This window comes from Euprymna scolopes, chromosome 11, assembly GCF_053919585.1.
Source record: "Euprymna scolopes isolate OS-2025 chromosome 11, ASM5391958v1, whole genome shotgun sequence".
In the NCBI taxonomy this organism is placed as follows: domain Eukaryota; kingdom Metazoa; phylum Mollusca; class Cephalopoda; order Sepiida; family Sepiolidae; genus Euprymna; species Euprymna scolopes.
In genome coordinates this window covers 67,546,940-67,566,051 of record NC_136492.1, presented here as the reverse complement: position 1 = coordinate 67,566,051, position 19,112 = coordinate 67,546,940, and positions in this window count along the sequence as shown.

The following is a 19,112-nucleotide window of genomic DNA, read 5'->3' as shown; positions in this document are numbered from 1 at the left end:
ATCAAATGATATAATAGAAACCTGATAAAAAAACGAACAAGCACATGCGCAGTATATTTAGTACGATATACTGGATTATTCATATATTGGTAAAAAAAATCAAACACTTTAGCAGCAAACTAGGAAACTAATGCAAACATAATGCACTAGGACTGAAGGATTTTCTCTACTTGCTATAGGTAAAAAAGAGAATAAATAGGGAGAAAGCTAGTATATCTAGAAAGGATTGCAGATCACACACAAAATAAGTGTCAACTACATCATACATGAAATAAGAAGGATGATAATTAAAGCCAACGGTACTGCCAAAATAGAAAAAACAAGGGAAAAGCGAAAGTGACAACAAAAAATAAAATAAAATAAAAAGCTGCATGGACGATTTACAACACTGACAATAAAAGACATGCCCTAAAACACTTGAAGAGAATACGAGAATGCTACTTAAACGGAACCGGAATCGCTTAGAACAGGCACACATAAAGGACGTCATGAAAGCTGGAATAGGCAAAAATCGCAAAAACTGTAAATGTCTATTTCGTTGACAAAGAAACAAAAAACAGTAAAGCACATCAAAAGTAACCGCAACAAACTAACTCCAAAGCAAATATAAAAACAAAAACAACTGCGGTTGAAGGGCAGTTAACAGGTAACCTGGAAATACATCCATTTTGAACATTAAGACCAATGGGATAGACATTACTGAGAAGTTAAAAAAACAAAATTATCTAAGATATGGTTCGATATGGTGATACAAACCTACAAAGTTATCTAATCAAATCTGAAAGATGTAACTGATCAGGTAGAAAATCATTCCGATTATTGTGTGCAACGTTCTTGTAATTCCAGATATGGTTTTGTTTCTATTCATTCCAAACAAGACACATTGCAACTGAGGTGTAACGGGCTACTGTGAATTAAAGATAATGCATACGTGTAGAAAGTTTAGCAGCGTAATATCTCTTGTTATTCCAATCGTGGAAGCAGGAAACAGGGAGGGTATTCCAAAATCTAGATGATCTTATGAATACTCTGGTGGACTTGTAAAACTTGGAGAGTGTTTTGAGTTTGGATCCCTCATCAGTTTCCATTACTCTTAGGAAACTAAAGCCTTGAATCGGTTTCTAGTGTTGCGCCATTAACACTGGTGCCAGTACTGATTCTGCTGTAGTTGCTGCTGATGTCATAGTAATTTAGCGTTCTATACTGAGTTAATTTAATTAGTCTTATTCAGGGTGCAAGGCGAATAAAATCTGCTACGATTGATATTTAGAGGTTTGTATGCATTCTATGTTGTATTGGATTTGGAGATTTTGGCCGACTTTTACCAAGGAAGAAGTTTCTAGGGAATACCGAATTCCTGAGCAGTCTCCAGCTGAATTTATATCGCGGTCAAAAGATGTGACATACAGTGCCTGGTATTCATAAATGGTCACTCATTTAATACTGCCTAGCTTAAGGTAGCTTAACCTTGGAAATCTTACGAAAATTGGTGCGTCAATGTGATTATCAGAAGAAAATTTCAGGATTTTATGTGGTGGAGCTGATATTGCAACATATAACTTAAGTATGTCAATGGAAATTGAATTCATACAATGATACTATAGACACATACGGCATAATTCACGTTGACGCACCAGTACCCGTTAGATCACCAAAGTTAAGCAACGTTGAGCCTGGTCAGTACTAAAATGGGTTAACAATTGGGAATTCCAGGTGCTGTATGATGACACAGATATCCCACACATACCCTTGATCGAAAACAGGATACGGTAAAAACTTCCATGTCAAAATCTATTCTAGTCATCGATACGGTAAAATTTATTTCTATAAAATATTAGTTGTATTGACGGTCACCCAACTGTTAATTTATGGGTGGAAATATTTCATGGAGTAAGTTTACATCATTTTCTGTAGTTGGCTTTTCATCAAATGACATATATGGACATACTTCAGTATTCGAATTTTTATAAATAAACTGGTCGTAAGGGCATTCCTATACTAGTTCATTTTGGTACTACCAAGCCTCTGTAGTATGAGAACTGCATAGTAGTTTTTATATTAAGTAACGAACAAATAATTTACTGAGTCTGGTAAACTTATTTATTTTTATTTCGTAATAACATCAAATTGAAATGAGCTGTGTAACATAACGCCCGCATAGGCTGGCAGTAAATATAGTCTGATAAAGCTTGGTTGAAAATAGTAAGCGCGCGAGAGTGAGAGATAGAGAGATAAATAGAAAGGTTATCCTAGATTGTTTAATTAGACTAACATAGACTTCCCGATGCATAGATTAACAGTTTATGCTTTATAAAAAGCACGCAACTATTTTGAAACTAGGCTAGCTAATGTAAGTCGAAAATTGTTTTATTTCTATTAGTAAAATTAAGTAGTTCCTGCTTCATTTTGTTTTGCGTAGTTTCCTTTACATACGGTCACTGGAACAATTACGCTCACGTGGTTGACAAATTCAGAGCAAAGATAATAGAATCGATACCTCTATTTTTTATTCCATTTTCACTCTAAACAAGGCAGATTGCCACTTTGATGTAGGCGGCTAATATCAAGACGATAAGTTGCAGGGATACTATATAGGGAGTTGAGCAGCGAGTCGTCTGTTCACGTTACACTTGAACTTCTGCATGTAAGTACAGTTGGGAAAAGCATGTTGGCGACTCTTTTTTTAACCCTTTCCAGGAGCGAGAAACTAGTAGTAGATGCACCAGCCCAAATGTAACAACAGTACCCCATACATAGAAATGGTGACTTTGTAGAGATACAGGATACTTTCAGGCGTAAGTAGCTTTCTAGCAAGATTGATCCAAGTGACAATACGGCCGAAGCTAAAACAATCAAACAGTCGATAAATTGTCATAAATGGGAAACTAGGATAACATTGTTTTCTCAATTAAATTGACTTTGTGTTCGGCATGTGATCAAATATGAAAGAGTTTTGCAGACAGTAAATAAACCAAGTATTCATACTAAGATCACTATCGCAGTTTTTCTTTTCAATCTTCATTTCTCAAAGTCTCTACTTTTATTTCTCTGATTTGTAACGATCAAATGTGACTATTGATCCCGACTTTCTAAGTTGATCAGCCAGCTCACCCTACGGCCTTGCTGTCTAACCTTTAAAGTCGAGTCAAAAACGAAACGCGATCGTTATTAAAGAGCTCGCCGGGTGAGAGGACCGGGCCCAAGGTTTTATTTAAAACTAACGTAGCGCTTTGGCTTGTTGCCAAAAAGTCGATGCACCGGGTCAGGTCTTCGATCAAGCGGGGTCAACACAGTGATCAACTTTTTCAGATTGTAATTTAACAGGAACAGTATCAGCCTGGGGACATGATGATTGGCCTGAAGCCAAATAACGTTTTTCGCAAATCATAGTTTGCATTGAGTAGCCATAATATTCTGGCTCTTGTAAATATTTTCAAAATCATTAAGACAATTAGTCAAGGAGCACAGATCTGTTTCATTATGTGGTGAAATGATCAGAACATACTCTAATCACGTAGGACATCGACTAAACACTATGATGAAAGTCGCAAAAGTTCAATACTTTCCAATTTATCATTTATTTACTCGTCTTTATAACGTTATATAAAGGCTCATCAATTTGAGTATTTCGATGAAATTGAAGAATCCCGTGAGAAATTTTCAAATCCAAACCGAATCTTTGATACATTAACCAAATCCGAAAGCTTGCACGTCGTTGGCAGCAGGTCATGGAAAATAATGACCTTTGTTTTGAAGAATTAGTTTGAATTTGAAATGAATCCCTGCATTACAAATCATTTTTGAAAACATGGCTCGAAAATGTTTTCCCCGACCTAAATATATAAACTATATATTGCAGTACAAAAAATGTACTTATAGCAAGCTGAAAACTAATAGTCCTCGTCGACTTAAACTGACTGATAGTTTTAAACAGTTTTTCTATTGCTTCTCTCAATAAGAACACATTTTACTACTATTATAACCTACTCGTGCATTGAGCATTAGTAAATTAAATACTGAAAAATGTATTTGTGTTATTTGTATATATATATATATATATATATATATATATATGTGTGTGTGTATATATATATATGTATATATATATGTATATATATATATATATATATATATATATATATATATATATATTAGATAAGATTTTTCCAAGGGTTTAATATTTTAAAATCTATTAGCAAATAGCAATGCACATATATCAATAAGAAATTAGGCCATGTAAATTGACTCAAATATTAAGCAACATGATTGACATTTCTGTAATCGAGCAATTCTATTACCTTGCAAAAATCAGAAAAACAAGGGGAAAGATAACATCGTATTTGTATTATTTTTTAATATTACAATTGTTTCGACATCAACCAGACAATTTGAAATTTTATGCCATTTAAAAATTCTCGTGTTAAATATCTCATCAGATAAGTTGGAAAAATACAGGATTTATACTTATCTTAATGATGAGACCGTTTACACTGTCTGATACAATGAATAACAGAATGAAAATGTGTTAAGATACCTATTAACCCTGTACTTTTTTCAACTGATCTGATGAGATGTTTACCACGGAAATTTGAAAATGACATACATTTTAAAATTGTCTGGCTGATGTTAAAACAAATGTAATATTCGAAAAATAGAAATATGATATAATCTTTCTCCTTGTTTTTTTTGCAAGTATATATATATATATATATATATATATATATATAAATTGTACTAGCGTGAAAATATAGCAATGTCAGTTAAGCGACATGAAGACGACGTCCATGTTTTATCTCTGCAGGGAATCATAGAACTTAATTTTGTTACTGATTGTTTTATTATATCTACATAATATTTAGTCTAAGTAATCAACCAACCAGATACTTTGTTATATGTCTCTCATGGGCTCATTTACGACTGGTAAAGGCCCAGAAATCCTTTTCCATTGGTTCATTTTTTGGTGGCACTCTAATATGAGGATTAAACATGAAACATGAACTAGTATTAGGAAGCACCACTCTCTTATTGAGCCCTACTGGAGTAAATACTAAGAATTTATACACGATATATGTGTATGTACAAGAAAGAATTGTATATGACATATCCATGCAATATTATCAGATAATATGAATATACCTATATTTAATAATATGAGTTAGAATGTTTTTAGAGGCTGCGAACTTTAAATTTAAAAATAGTTGTGTATACAAATGCTCTTATTATACAAATATCTGGTTTATTCTAAGCATTAAAGTTTGCCATTTTTAAATCATAGTTATCAAATCTGTAAATGTGAATGTGCACCGCATCAAAAAAAATTCTGCATTAGAACAGTGTTTATATTTCTTACTTTACAACACAATCCATACGTATTTTAATCACACAAAAATGCGTTAAAATATTGGTCAGTCTTTTAATTGAAGATTGATACCATTTTAACTGTTCTAAATCATAGTATTTGCAATTAAATTATGACGTGACTAATTGCTAACTTTTTATTTATCACTGTCAGTATCTCTCTCTTTCTCTTTCCCTCTCTCTGCCTGAATTCCTTATTCTATTTTATTATTTTACTAGTATTTTCGCTTTTGTAACTCTCTCTACTTATCTGTTTATTAACAACCATAGAAAATGAATACGGGAAAGAAAAAACGATAAGAATAATTCATTATAAACAGGGTGAAACAAAATTAATATTCATTCTGCAGTTTGAAAAATTATATATATATATATATATATGCATGTATGTATGCATGTATGTATGCATGCAAAGTTTTAGTGTTCGCGCGCGCGCGTGCGTGTGTGTGTACAACCATCTTACTTCGCGCATCATTGGACCAAACTTGGGATTACGATGGTTCCCCATCTAAAGACGGTGCAAACCATTTTTCAAACTTAAAGTGCAAAGGTCAAGTTCATAGCCTACGTATTTATACTCACCTACAGTCCACATTATTGAAACGATCCTGACTGAAGCTGACACAATTATGGTATTCGACTTAAGAATGGTGCACACCATTTTTCATGGTTAAGATGAAAGGTTAAATAATATTTAGTGCGGCTCTTCATAAAATCCCCAACCTAGGGATGGTGTACAGGAGGTTGTGGTTCATCACCATGGTGCCGGCTAACTTCTATGTAGATTTTAATCAGATCAGCCACCACCACCCCATTACCTCAACCAATTAACCAAATGTTAGCCATTGTGACACTTTGTAATTATTTCAATTTTTATACATAACAATGTAACTGTTAACTTTGATTGGCTCTATTTTCTTAATGCGCATAGTTGAATTTCAGTCACTTCAGGGTGGAGTCAAACACCTTAAGAAATACATTAAGAAATAATTTCTCTTACAACATCCACTTATCGCAAGGGTGCCCCTGAAAAGTCCAAAGCGAAGCGCGAGTATCTTTGATTATATATATATATATATATATATATATATATATATATATATATATATATATATAAGTGAACCTTTCTTTGTGTGTATCTGTGTGTCTGTGTGTGTACATTTCCCTACGCAATAATTCAACTGTTAAGAGGTCAAAGTTCAACGATTTGATCTTTGAGAACTCCCAAATTCCTTCGCCAATTTTGTGTATAAACAATTGAAATTTTAGATATAGGTTCCTTGCACATGAATCTTACTTACTAACTTGATTTGAGCCCAAAACAATAAATATTAAGGGGTCATAATAGGAGCCAAAGTTAAAAAAATTGATCTCTGCGTCTCTACCAAACTACTCAGACAATTTCTGGTCTAAACATTTGAAATTTTACATAATGGATATTCAGATATAGGGCAAGCTTTATAATCGCTTTGAGTCGAAAATTTAAGCTTCCGAGAGGTCAAAATTCCAAAGATTTGACCTTTGCTGTGTCTAGCAAACTACTCACCGACTTTTGGGTTTAATCATTTAAAATTTACACATAACGTGTATTCAGACAGATGACAAGCATTTTAATCAGTTTGGGGGCGAAAATTTGGCTGCCAAAATGTCAAAGTTGAAAAAGTTGACCTTTGCCGATTCTACGAAATTTCTCCGCCAATTTTGGGTCAAAAAACTTGAAATTTTAGATGTAGTTAACTTGGACATGGGTAAAACTTTCTATTTTGATTTGCGACTAAAATAATTAAGGTTATTGGGTAAAAATTGGCGTCCAATTTATAAAAAAATTACCTCCGCGGTCTCTACGAAATTACTCAGACAATTTTGGGTCTGAATAGTTGAAATCTTACATAAAGTGTATTCACACTAAGGGCAAGTTATGAACGGGCTGAATTGCTAGTATATCTATAAAAGTGAACGTGTCTGTGTATCTGTGTGTTTGTGTATCTGTGTGTTTCTGGGTGTACATTTAACTACGCAATAACTCTCTCAAATTTAAGTCTACACACTCGAAATTTGATATACAGGGTACTGAGATTTGAGAAAATCTTTGTAATGCGTTTTCGGCCAGAATGTTGGATGTTAATGGGTCAAAGTTCAACGATTTGATCTTTGAGAACTTTGCCAAACTCTTCCACCAATTTTGTGTCTAAACACTTGAAATTTTAGATATAGGTTCCTTGGACATGGATCTTACTTCATAACTTTATTTGAGTCCAAAACAATAAATATTAAGGGGTCATAATAGGGGTCAAAGTAAAAAAAAACGTTTATCTCTGCGGTCTACCAAATTACTCAAACGATTTCTGGTCTAAACATTTGAAATTTTACATAAAGGGTATTCAGAGATAGGGCAAGCTTTTTAATCGGTTTGGATCGAAAAATTTTAGTTACCAATATATAAATGTATGTATGTATGTATGTATGTTTGCATGTCTGCCTAAAACTTTCGACAGAGGCGACGGATTTTTACAAGATCAGTAACGTTTTGAAGCTCAACCTTTCAGACGACAAATATCGAACAATTGGCTAAAAACATTAATATTTTCACCTTCAACTGGGCACTTTTCTACAGGGGAGGGGCGCTTTTTTCGCCGATATTTTTTATAGTTATTCTCTCCTTTCGATTGTCTAGCCTTAATTTAAACATAAGTCACTTCCGGTTGTGAGGTGGTCGTAACAGCGAAGACGTCATGTTCTTACCCGCCCTTTTCCTCTTTGCGGTACAGGTTCGAGCCTGCCTTCCTACTACCACTTTTTTTTTTTTTTTGCTCAACATACACATCCAAACACCCGGGCAACGGCGAGCTGAAATGCTAGTATATCTATAAAAGTGTGTGTGTGTGTGTGTGTGTGTGTGTGTCTGTGTGTCTGTGTGTGTACATTTCCCCACGCAATAACTCTGTCAATTTTAAGTCTACAGACTCGACCTTTGAGAACTCTACCAAACTCCTCCGCCAATTTTGGGTATAAACAATTTAAATTTTAGATATGGGTTTCTTGGGCATGGATCTAACTTAATAACTTTATTTGAACGTAAAACAATTAATGTTAAGGGGTCATAATAGGAGTCAAAGTTAAAAAAATTGACCGCTTTTTTTTTCCACATACACCTTCTAACACCCGGGCAACGCCGGGCTGAAATGTTAGTATATATATGTAATTAGAGATATATATGAAAAAGAAAAATCTCTCACAGACACAGACACACTCGCACACACACGTCCAGGTATGAAATGTGGACGCTCTGTATAGCTTTATTGCCATAAATATATTTTCATACCTTACTACCCAGCTCTACTCATGTCTTGAGCATAATATATTTAATAGTATATCCCTCTATAATAGTTTCTGCGAATATGTTGATTTTATATATATATATATATATATATATATATATATATATATATATATATATATATATATATATATGGTGTGTGGAAGTTGTCTGTGTTTGATCGATTAATTTCCAATACTTATCCTTTTTATATTTAAAGATTTACGTCTGGTCGATTTGTTTTGACCTCGCAGCCAGAGTCAAATGCCTCTCGGGAAAACAAAATTATTTTAATTTTATCGTTGTCTCCGGTAGGGTAGCAGATAGCAGTTGGTGAATCGTTTGCTTTCTGTATAGTTATCTGTTTCCCAATGAACTTATTCTCTCATCATTGGAAGTTTTTTTTGTATTCATCCCCTGCCCCTACTTGAAAGCTTTCATGTAATTTGAGTTGCCGTTTTCCTCTTTTCTTTCTTTACCTCCTCCTCCTTCTCTTCCCCCTTCTCTTCCTCTTTCATATACTTCTTCCTGTTCTCATTCTCCTTCTTCTGTTTTTTTATTCCTTCTTATTATTTATAACGATGAATATTCGCACTTATTAAGTTCAAAGCGCCCACGCTATCTGGCGGACATTTTCGAGAGATGTAAGGCGCATGTCCGGAATTGGAATTATATGCTTATGTTTAAAAGATAGATAGTGACAACAGTGCGTAGGAAAGATGATGTTAATATTTTACTAGTCTTTCATTGTTGAGTATTTTCTTGTAGGGTTGTTATGTTTTCTTATTACTATTAAATTTAATTTGGATATTTACACATAATACGAACCGTATACATTTTACATGAAATTGTCAATTTAAATTCAAACTTTACGCTGAATTTAAACTTTTTAAGCTGAAAATACAAACTAGCCAGATTCCTTTGTTAAGAATGGATTTCTACGTAATTAAGTAATTACTTCAGCACCGACGCTATTTTTCATAAGTATTTTTTCTCAGTAAACGATCATTAATAATTTAGCGACATAATTATTTTTAATTGACTTTTTTTCACAACTTTCTGTTGTGTAATCATTATTTTTTGATGATTAATTTTCTCCTTGGAATTGAAAAATAACCCCCAAAAAACAAAAAAAAACCCGGTCAAATCAAGTATACCAGCAAGAGAAATTAAAGGGTCAGCTGAAGTTTTGTTTATCGTTATTTTGTACTGTTGTTATTGGGGATTCAGTTTATCTATTTAGGTGTCCTTTTCGTAGCCATGTTCAAGTGTTTTCTTAAGTTTTGCCTTATGTTATTTTTCTGAATTGTTTGCGTAGCTGTTTATCTTCTTATTTCTCGTCTTATCCCCTTCTTCTCTGTTCTATTTTTGTTCGTTTTTTTTTTCAGTGTCTTTTGTTGATTAACATTTCTGTGTCCGGTGTTATATATATTTTAGTTCATTTTTGTGTCATTCCCACAGTCTTCAATACAACACAGTCCTCTCCCTCCGTTTTTTATTTTCACAGAGTCGCTCAGCATTATCCGTTAGGTGTAGTGCATTGTGGATGGTCATAAGTTTCCTGGTTCATTGGTCGATTAATATTATTATTATTATAATTCTTCTTCTTTTTCTTCTTCTTATTGTAGTTGTTGTTATTGTTATTGTTATTATTGTTATCGTTATTGTTATTATTGTTATTATTGTTATTATTATTATTATTATTATTATTATTTTATTTTATTCATTTATTTTTACTCCTTAAGACACAAGCCATCATCAAAGATTTCTCTTTGATGAAGAACTTGTGGCGTTCTTCGGAGTCTGAACGACAAGTTCCCCATAATCCAAGTACTCTCCACCTCATTCTATGATCATTGCAGATGAATATGCTTTATCGCAACAGCTGCTTACCATTGATCTCTCGTTGGCGGGGATCATTGCTCTCTACTAGAATATGAGAAGCAAAAAGCCTCCCTAATCTCAGTCCTCTTTACACTCATCCAGCGGAGGTCTGGCTATTGCTTTCTTTTTTATCGGCGGATTCACTCGTCTTGACCTGCCTCACTTATTTCGTGTGGCGGCAGTTTTTGGTCATATTCACACAAAAAATATAGGGGTAGGCAGGGGTGTAGGGGTTTAACTTATAATTTTACTGTTTCAGTTTTCATGATTGCAAATGTTGCTCCTTTGTGTTTTACATCCGTAGCATTTTCTGTAGTACAGTTTGTGTATGTTGTTCATGTATATTTGCTTTCGCAGTCAAGGGGTTTCCTTAGTTTTTCATTACTCTTATCCGTTGTATTTTATCAACCATCACTCTAATTCAAATCTCTCCTATTTTCTTTTCAACACTTTTTTGGTATTGCTCCTAGCGCCCCTACTATTAGTGGAGTTATCTTGACTTTTTTCATCTTTCATACTCCTTTCATCTCTCTGGCTAGTCTAGTGCATTCCTCATCTCCTTGATGTTTATTCTGTGCTCTGTTGGGACGGAAAAACCTACAGTCTGGCATATCTTTTCTTTCTTGTTATTCTATATACAATCTGGTTTTCTTGCTTGGATAGGTTTATCCGGTTGTTTATCCATGTCCCATAGAACGTTGTGACTCTCATTTGCAAGTACTGCTGCTGGTTTTTGCTTGTAGCATTTTTCTGGGTGTTCAAGATTCAGTTGTCTGCATAATTCCCAGTGTACTGCCTTTCCAACTCGATCGTGTCTATTTTTATATTTAGTTTGGATAGTTTGCTGCATTCGCTTATTATATCGTTTATAGTTTCGTCTCTAGCTCCACAATATCGGTATTTGCTGTTTACCTGTGTCTTGACGATACTTGCTTTGATGTGGGTGGTTCTAATCACGTTATCTTGTCCTACTTATATCAGGTATTCAGTTTCGCTGTTTAGGTTTCCTTTTTGCAATCATGTCCAAATGCTTTCGTTATTCTCATCTTTTTTCATCTCTATGAACCGTCAATATAGTTGTTTCTCTTCCATTTTTTAATTTTCTCGTCTTATCCTTTGCGTCTTCACTTTCTGTCTTTCAGTGTCCATTGCTGCAGTAATTATTCTTTCGGTTCTCTGCATTATGTATTTTTCTAATTTTTTTCTTGTGTAATTTACACAGTCTTCTGTACACACCAGCCCTCTTCCTCTGCCTTTTCCTTTCACATAGAATCAGAAATTACCGTCATTTGTATGTAGTGCATTGTGCATTGTGTATTGTTATGAGTTTTCTGGTCTTATGTTCTAAATGTCTCAGTTTTTTCTTCTATACATGCTCCAGAGTATCTTATTAGTGATACTGCCAATGTGTTTATCCCTTTAATTAGGTTTCTACTATATTGTGTAGATTCGAGGAGTTTTCTTGCTTTTCTGAAGTCCAATTTTCTCTTTCATTTCTGTTGTTTTGATAGAATTTGCCTCCAGAACGGCCAAATATTTGTAGCTATCATGTTCACCTAGTGCTCTCATCTCTGTTTGGTTGGGTAGTATCATATCTTCTGTTGCTTCCAGTTTTCCCCTTTCTCATGCTCAGCAGTGCATGATTTTCCATTCCAAATTCCAATGGGATATCCTGACTGAAGAGTCTTTTTTTATTTATTAACATCTCTAATTTCTTTTTTGGGGATCCGCAAACAGTTTCAGAAATCCATATGGATTAGGTGATTTATTCTTTGATCTGTATTGGCTTGGCATTTTCTCAGTATATTGTTAAGGGGCATCATGACGGTTAGGTACAATAGTGGTCGTAAGGAATCATCTTGAAAGTTTGTTTTACGCCAGATTTATATTTCCATCAGCTGTCAATTCAGTTATTATTATTATTAATAATAATAATAATAATAATAATAATAATAATAATAATAATAATATTAATATTATTTAGTATTTCACACAGGTTATCAAAGATCTCATTGAATACAGCCTGTGGTGTTCCCTGGAAGCTGAGTGACAATAATTCTCCCCAGGTTTTCCAGTACTCTCAACCTCTTTCGATACCATTTAGAAATAAATTTGCATTATCAAATCAACTGCTTGGCCTTTACTGGAATTTGAGTGGCAATAATCCCCCTCTAGGTCCCAGTTCTCTTCGAACTTATACAGTGGAGGTCTGGTCAGTGCTCGCTTATCGGTCTTTCCTTCCTCCTTGGTAACTTGGCTAGTTACTTTCACTATTTTTTTGGGGGGGAGGACAGTGATGTGGTAATGGGGGAAGGGTGGGTTAGAGAACTTATAGGTGTGTAGCTTCAATGTTTTTGGTCCCATGTAGCGCCTCATGTTTTGTCTATGTGTCAGTTTGTCTGGTCTACGCTTTTGGTTCGTGTGTGTTAGTCTCAACATTCAAGTGGTTTCTTAATATTTCAGCTGTTTTGATTATTGTTGTTTGTTGTATTTTTCCAGTCATTCCTCTGATTCCAATTTCTCCTATTCTTTTTTCATTTATTATTATTATTATTATAATTGGCTCACAAGGAGCTTTCACGCAGGTATTCAGAGATCGCTCCCTTAAAACAGCTTGTGGTGTTCTCTGGAAGCTGAGTGCCAAAAAGTCTCCCCAAGTTTCCAGTACTCTCCACTTCTTTCGAGAACATTTGCAAATAAATTTGCATTATCGCAACAGCTACTTGCCATTGATTACTGGTTGGCAGCGGCTATTGGTCTTCACTGGAATTTATGTGGCAATAAACCTCCCCAAGGTCCCAGTTTTCTTCGCACTTATTCGGCTGAGGTCTGGTCAGTTCATCAGTCCTTTCTTTCCTCCCCGACTTAACTCGGTCATTTCGTCTCGCTCTTCTTTTTAAGGGGGGACAGTGATGTAGCAATGAGGTAATGGGGATAGGGTTGGATTAGAGAACTTATAGATATGCGACTTCATTGTTCTTGGTTCTTGCTGTTTTCTTGTGTTTTATTGATCTTTGCTTTGGCGTGGTTGGTTCTTATCACATTGTCTTGTGCTGCAGTTATTAGGAATTCAGTTTCTTGGTTTATGTGCCTTTTCGCATCCATGCCCAAGTGTTTTCGTTATTTTCATCTTTTGTAATCCTTACGAATCCTCCGTGTAGCTGTTTCTCTTCCCACTTTTCTTCTCTTGTCTTATCCTTTGTCTCTGTTTTCTGTTTTATTGATTTTTTCAGTGTCTCTCGCCGCTATGAATATTCTTTCAGTGTTTTGCATTATGTATTTTTCTAGTTCGTTTTTGCTGTCATTCACGCAGTCTTCTATATTAACCAGTCCCCTCCCGCCGTCTTTCCTTTTTACATAGAGTCGATCAACATCGTCCTTCGGATATAGTGCATTGTGCATGCTCATGAGTTTCCTGGTGTTCTGATCGAGCTGTCTTAATTCTTCTTTAGTCCACTCTATGAACGGTCCAGAGTATTTTACTAGTGATGCTGCCCATGCATTTGGCCTTTTATTAGGTTTCTGCTATATAATTTGGTTTCGAGAAGTTTTCTTGTTCTCCTGAGGTATTCCTTTCCAATTCTGTCTTTCATTTCTGTTTCCAGTCCTCCTAAGTATTTATAGGTGTCTTCTTCCCCTGGTGTCCTCATCTCCGTATGGTTGGATAATTCCATGCTTTCTGTTTCCTCTAGTTTTCCATTTCTTATAACAAGTAGTGCGCACTTTTCCATACCTAACTCGATTGGGATATCCTGGCTGAAGATCTCGGTATCATTTATTAGTGTCTCTAGTTCATTTTCGGTCCTCGCGAAAAGTTTCAGATCGTCCATGTACAACAGGTGGTTCATTTTCTTCTTCCGTGTTTGGGAACTTGTATCCGGCTTTGCACTTTCTCAGTAATACTGTTCAGGGCTATCTTGACTAATAAACAGTAAAGGTGATAGTGAATCTCCTTGGAAGATGTTTATTATTATTATTATTATTAGTAGTAGTAGTAGTAGTAGTAGTAGTAGTAGTAGTGGTATCTCGTGAGTAATAGTGTTTTCCTTGATGAACATAAAAGGTGTCGGAAGGAGCAAGTACTGATTGATAAGGCAGTAATGCAGGATGAAAAAGGGGAGGAAGAGGAATCTAAGTGCAGCATGGAACGATTACAGAAAGGTATGGGTCCTCATTCATGGATCCGTGAAACACTATTGGTGATGAAGGTTGCTAGGAATGTGGTAGGACTTTTGACGACAACTATAGCTCAATGGAAAACGGTGCTGACAGCAAACAGGATGAGTATTCCTTTGTGGCCTTCCAAAATTGATCATTGCATCTAGTCGAAGCGCACAGGGCACCTCTTTGCTATGTGAAGAATTATCCTTTGTCAACCAAAGTGGGTAACTATAACCAGCATTCACTAGCTCATAGCCTCGCAGAAAAGTACGGATTTCCATGCGTGATGCGCCCAATATTTTGCTTCACGTAGATTCTTCTAAGGGTCAGAAAAATCCTCGCAACAAATAAAAAAAAATCTCTCTCAAAGCAACAAAACAATTTACCACAACATAACCGTTTCCTTCTTAACTTCTCATGCTCTGCTGACGATCAGTTTCTCTTGATTGATCTCCCTAATCTATGCTCTTAATTTATTTAATTTACACATTTAACTTTGTGAATTGTAGGTTTCGGTTTCTATTCCAGCTGATGGCACCTAAGTCATATTTTTAATTTTTTAAATCACTACTATTATTTAATTTACACATTCAACTTTGAGACAACAAAAGACCATGTAATTACATATATAAACTTAATCTACGTTTTGCATGCATTTGAACAATGTAACAGTTTTAGTCCTTAAGATAACAAAATAACATTCTTATCAAGTTTATAGAGCAACACAAACAAACGTACGATACTTTTTCTTCTTTTATCAACAACAATACAAAAATCTAAAAGCTGAAAAGTTCAATTTATAACTTCACTACATAAAAGTATATTCATCCCGGGCTCCGTCTGAAATATTTTAGACCCTCAAACAGAATGCATTAATTTTCATGACTTCACAAATATAATACAATCACATTAGTATAAACAGATTCTTCTATAAACAATAACGAGTGCTTGTCAACTTCGTTATGAGTTGTTTGACTTACCGATTAACAAACTAATTTTAAAAACAAAAAAAAAATACAGTTACATTTTCTCAAGTATCCTGCTATTTTTCTTTTCGTTTACAAGTAATACATTTTTTCATCATTTATGATTTAACATTGGGATATGGCGTTTTCTAATTCTTAATTACTTTAAATACTTTTTTCATCTTGTGTGTGTGTAAGTTCTTATTTTTTTGTCGTTTTTCTAACCAATTAAACATATTTTCCCCTTTTTCCAACTCAATTCTAATCACGTCGGCAACGCGAAATAGTAAACGCGCACTAAAATGTTCATGTTATATAGCCGTTTATACATTTAACGAAAGACCAAATCGACGTACGTTCATACTGAATTCTATATAACGGGTTGTATATAATATTTACTTCATAATGGTGTCTATATAAGAGGATGTATATAATATCACCTGTACAGTAGAATCCCTGGATGCGGTGACCCTAGGATAGTTTTTTGTTTCAGGTTGTGTGGAATACGATGTTTTTCCTGCCCCTGCTTACGGTGCTTACCCCACTTTACAGTGTGATTTATTATGTGATTTGGTTATATATATGTGTAATATATACTGTACTGTATTTTGTTACTGATTTTTAATGCCGTATCCTGGGGTTCTTCTATACATATACGCGTTCACGTGTTGATGTGTATATTTAGGTGTATGACGCATGCGTTCGTCTAGTGTTCTCTACTTTGTGATCGTCTCTAATGTTCCTACTGTTTGTTGATTCGATGCGCGTATAACATTTACACCGGTTTTATCAAGATCGTCTTGTGTTCTCGGTTTGGTACGTGTCGATAAATGAACATATACTGTTTTACAGCGGATATAAATATTTACAGCAGACTTTAAAACAAAAAGGGACGTTTAACATTTTGCAAATCGGGAAAACATACCTGCAAAGTAGATTCATCCCAAGGAACAAACAAGCCTTGGGTCATAATTTCAGCGACTTATATTTATAGAAATGCTTCTCCCTTGAAAGATTACACGACTGTCTTTAATTCTACAGATTAATAACATTTCCCCGAGATTTTCCCTGGGGTATAAAAACGATTAGGACCGGTATACTCCTGTCTTTTTCTAACGACGACCAAACTCTAAACTGTACGTGAATTTCAGAATATATCTTCCTTTCATAACGCCATTAATACGCATAACACTCGGATCATCACCTGATGTTTTTACATAATCTATAATGTTTATCTAGAAATCCCTTAGTTGTGAGCTAAAACTCCTCAGTTGTATATAACATTCCAAATTTATTGTAAATAATCAGTACCCGCTAACCGGCGTTGCCCGAAGGAAGCGGGCCCTCCTCGAAAAAAATATATTACGGTTGTTGTTGTTGTTGTTTTGTTGTTGCTGCTGCTGCCCAACATCCTCATGTTACGAACAGCTTTCAGAATAGACACCCCAAACTCCTTATGGTAAGAACGGCTATCGGAATGTCAAGAACCGCCTCCGTCGACTAAAAATAGTTCGTCTCACTGTTTTATTAAGAAGCAGAAATGTATTTAAGAACGAAAAGATAGAAACCTATTCGAAGTAAATGAATTGAAATTTCTTCAGTGTATTTATCATTTATTTTTTTTATTATTAATTACTGCAATACTTGGTTTCAATTATTTCACATATCACTCTAACAAAAACGCCAAAATAAAAAATAAAAATGAACCCAAAAACAAACAAAAAAGAAAACATATAAAAACAAATGAAAGTTCTTCGTTTCATTTCGACAATAAAAAAATATATAAAAAGAAAAAGAGCAATAAAGCTGTTTTAATTCGATGATAAAAATAACTGAGAGAAATGGAGAAAAACACGAAATTTTATACTATTTATCGCAAGCCGTAACCATGTTTAAATGTTAACACTAAAAAAAAGCAATCCTTTTGATGGGTGCGAATGTAGAAACCCGTAGGTTATAACGCAGCGTCGATATCCACTTGGCCACGACGACAGCATCGAAATAACGCCTTGTTTTTTCTATTTACACTAAATAACGAGACATTGTAATGAGATGAGGTCAATCCATTACGATGTTTTAATCTCTCTGTTTTTTCTCTCTCTTTCTTTCTCTCTTTCTTTCTACCGTTACAAAGATTTAATATTTCTCTCGCTGTCTCTCTCTCTTACTATTCGTCTCTCTCTCCCTCTCTCTTTCTCTCTCTCTCTCGTTTCGGTACAGTGTTCGAATGTAAACAAGTCAGATATAACTGTCGCTCTATGTCTTGATCTGACACTGTATCTTGAACCCAGTTTGCAAAGCTTTCACCTATTTCTTACTCTAAGATTAGTAACCTTAAGTCAAATTTAAATGACGTCGCATATTCAGATGCTGTTACGCTTGTCCCGATTTGTGAATGCAAATAGCGAAGTGAATTCAAAGCATTTCGTTATAAGCACATTACAAAACCTGACAAACGCCCAGGGGTCGTTGGACTTTATCACCTAGATTACGTCAATGAGGACACCATCTGCATTTGTTCAGTCAGGTCCGGTAAATACACGCGATTCTACTATATCCACTGAGATAAAGTTCTCTAAACGTCTGGTTAAATTGGTTAAGAGCGGAGTTCTTCCTGCTTCCATTTCAAAGTATTCAGACCTATTGGTTTATTCACTCCTGCTCTAATGATCTAGTTAAAGCCCATTAAAACAGAGTACCGTTAAGAAAAACATTACCGATGATAGAGTCCTCTTAGCATAAGTTAGTCAAATAGTTGACAACTATTTCAGGACCCGTTTCGAATATTATACTTTGCTTTGCATCCAAGATACATTTACATGTGTAACTTTATGCAGAACCAATTACTCTGACAAAGTCATATTCGTACTTTTAGTCTCTTCGCATGTGTCACATTTTTATAGACTTAATATATGGGCTGATACCTTATACTGTAGTTAACTTCCGACTTCTCTATTCTCGAAGACATTTCGTGGAATAAATAAAATTCGCTGCAGTGTCGGTCGAACTAAGATTTAATAATATCATATACGAGCAAATAGATATCATACCTAGGGGTTCAACCCTGCGACTGGTTTTGCCACATATTTTTATAGCTTTCCACGTGAAGGGTCTGCCATTTGTTCTTGAAAACCTATACCTTTACTTTTGTTATGCTGATGAAAATTTATGTTTGTTTGACAACGAGACGGAGTTGTTTTTACGTCCTTTTTAATAACTTTTATCCAGTACGTTTATGTTAGATAAAAATGCTGATTTCGTTCTTCCCCATTTTCCACCGCCATCTATTAATACGCTGTTGTCTTAGTGACTAGCGTAAACTCATTAAAATTATCCCCGAGTGGCCTGCGGGCTTTGATAAGTGGTGACTCCTATATAATAAAATAGGCTAAAGAAATGAAAATAAATTAATAAAAAGACTAAAATTT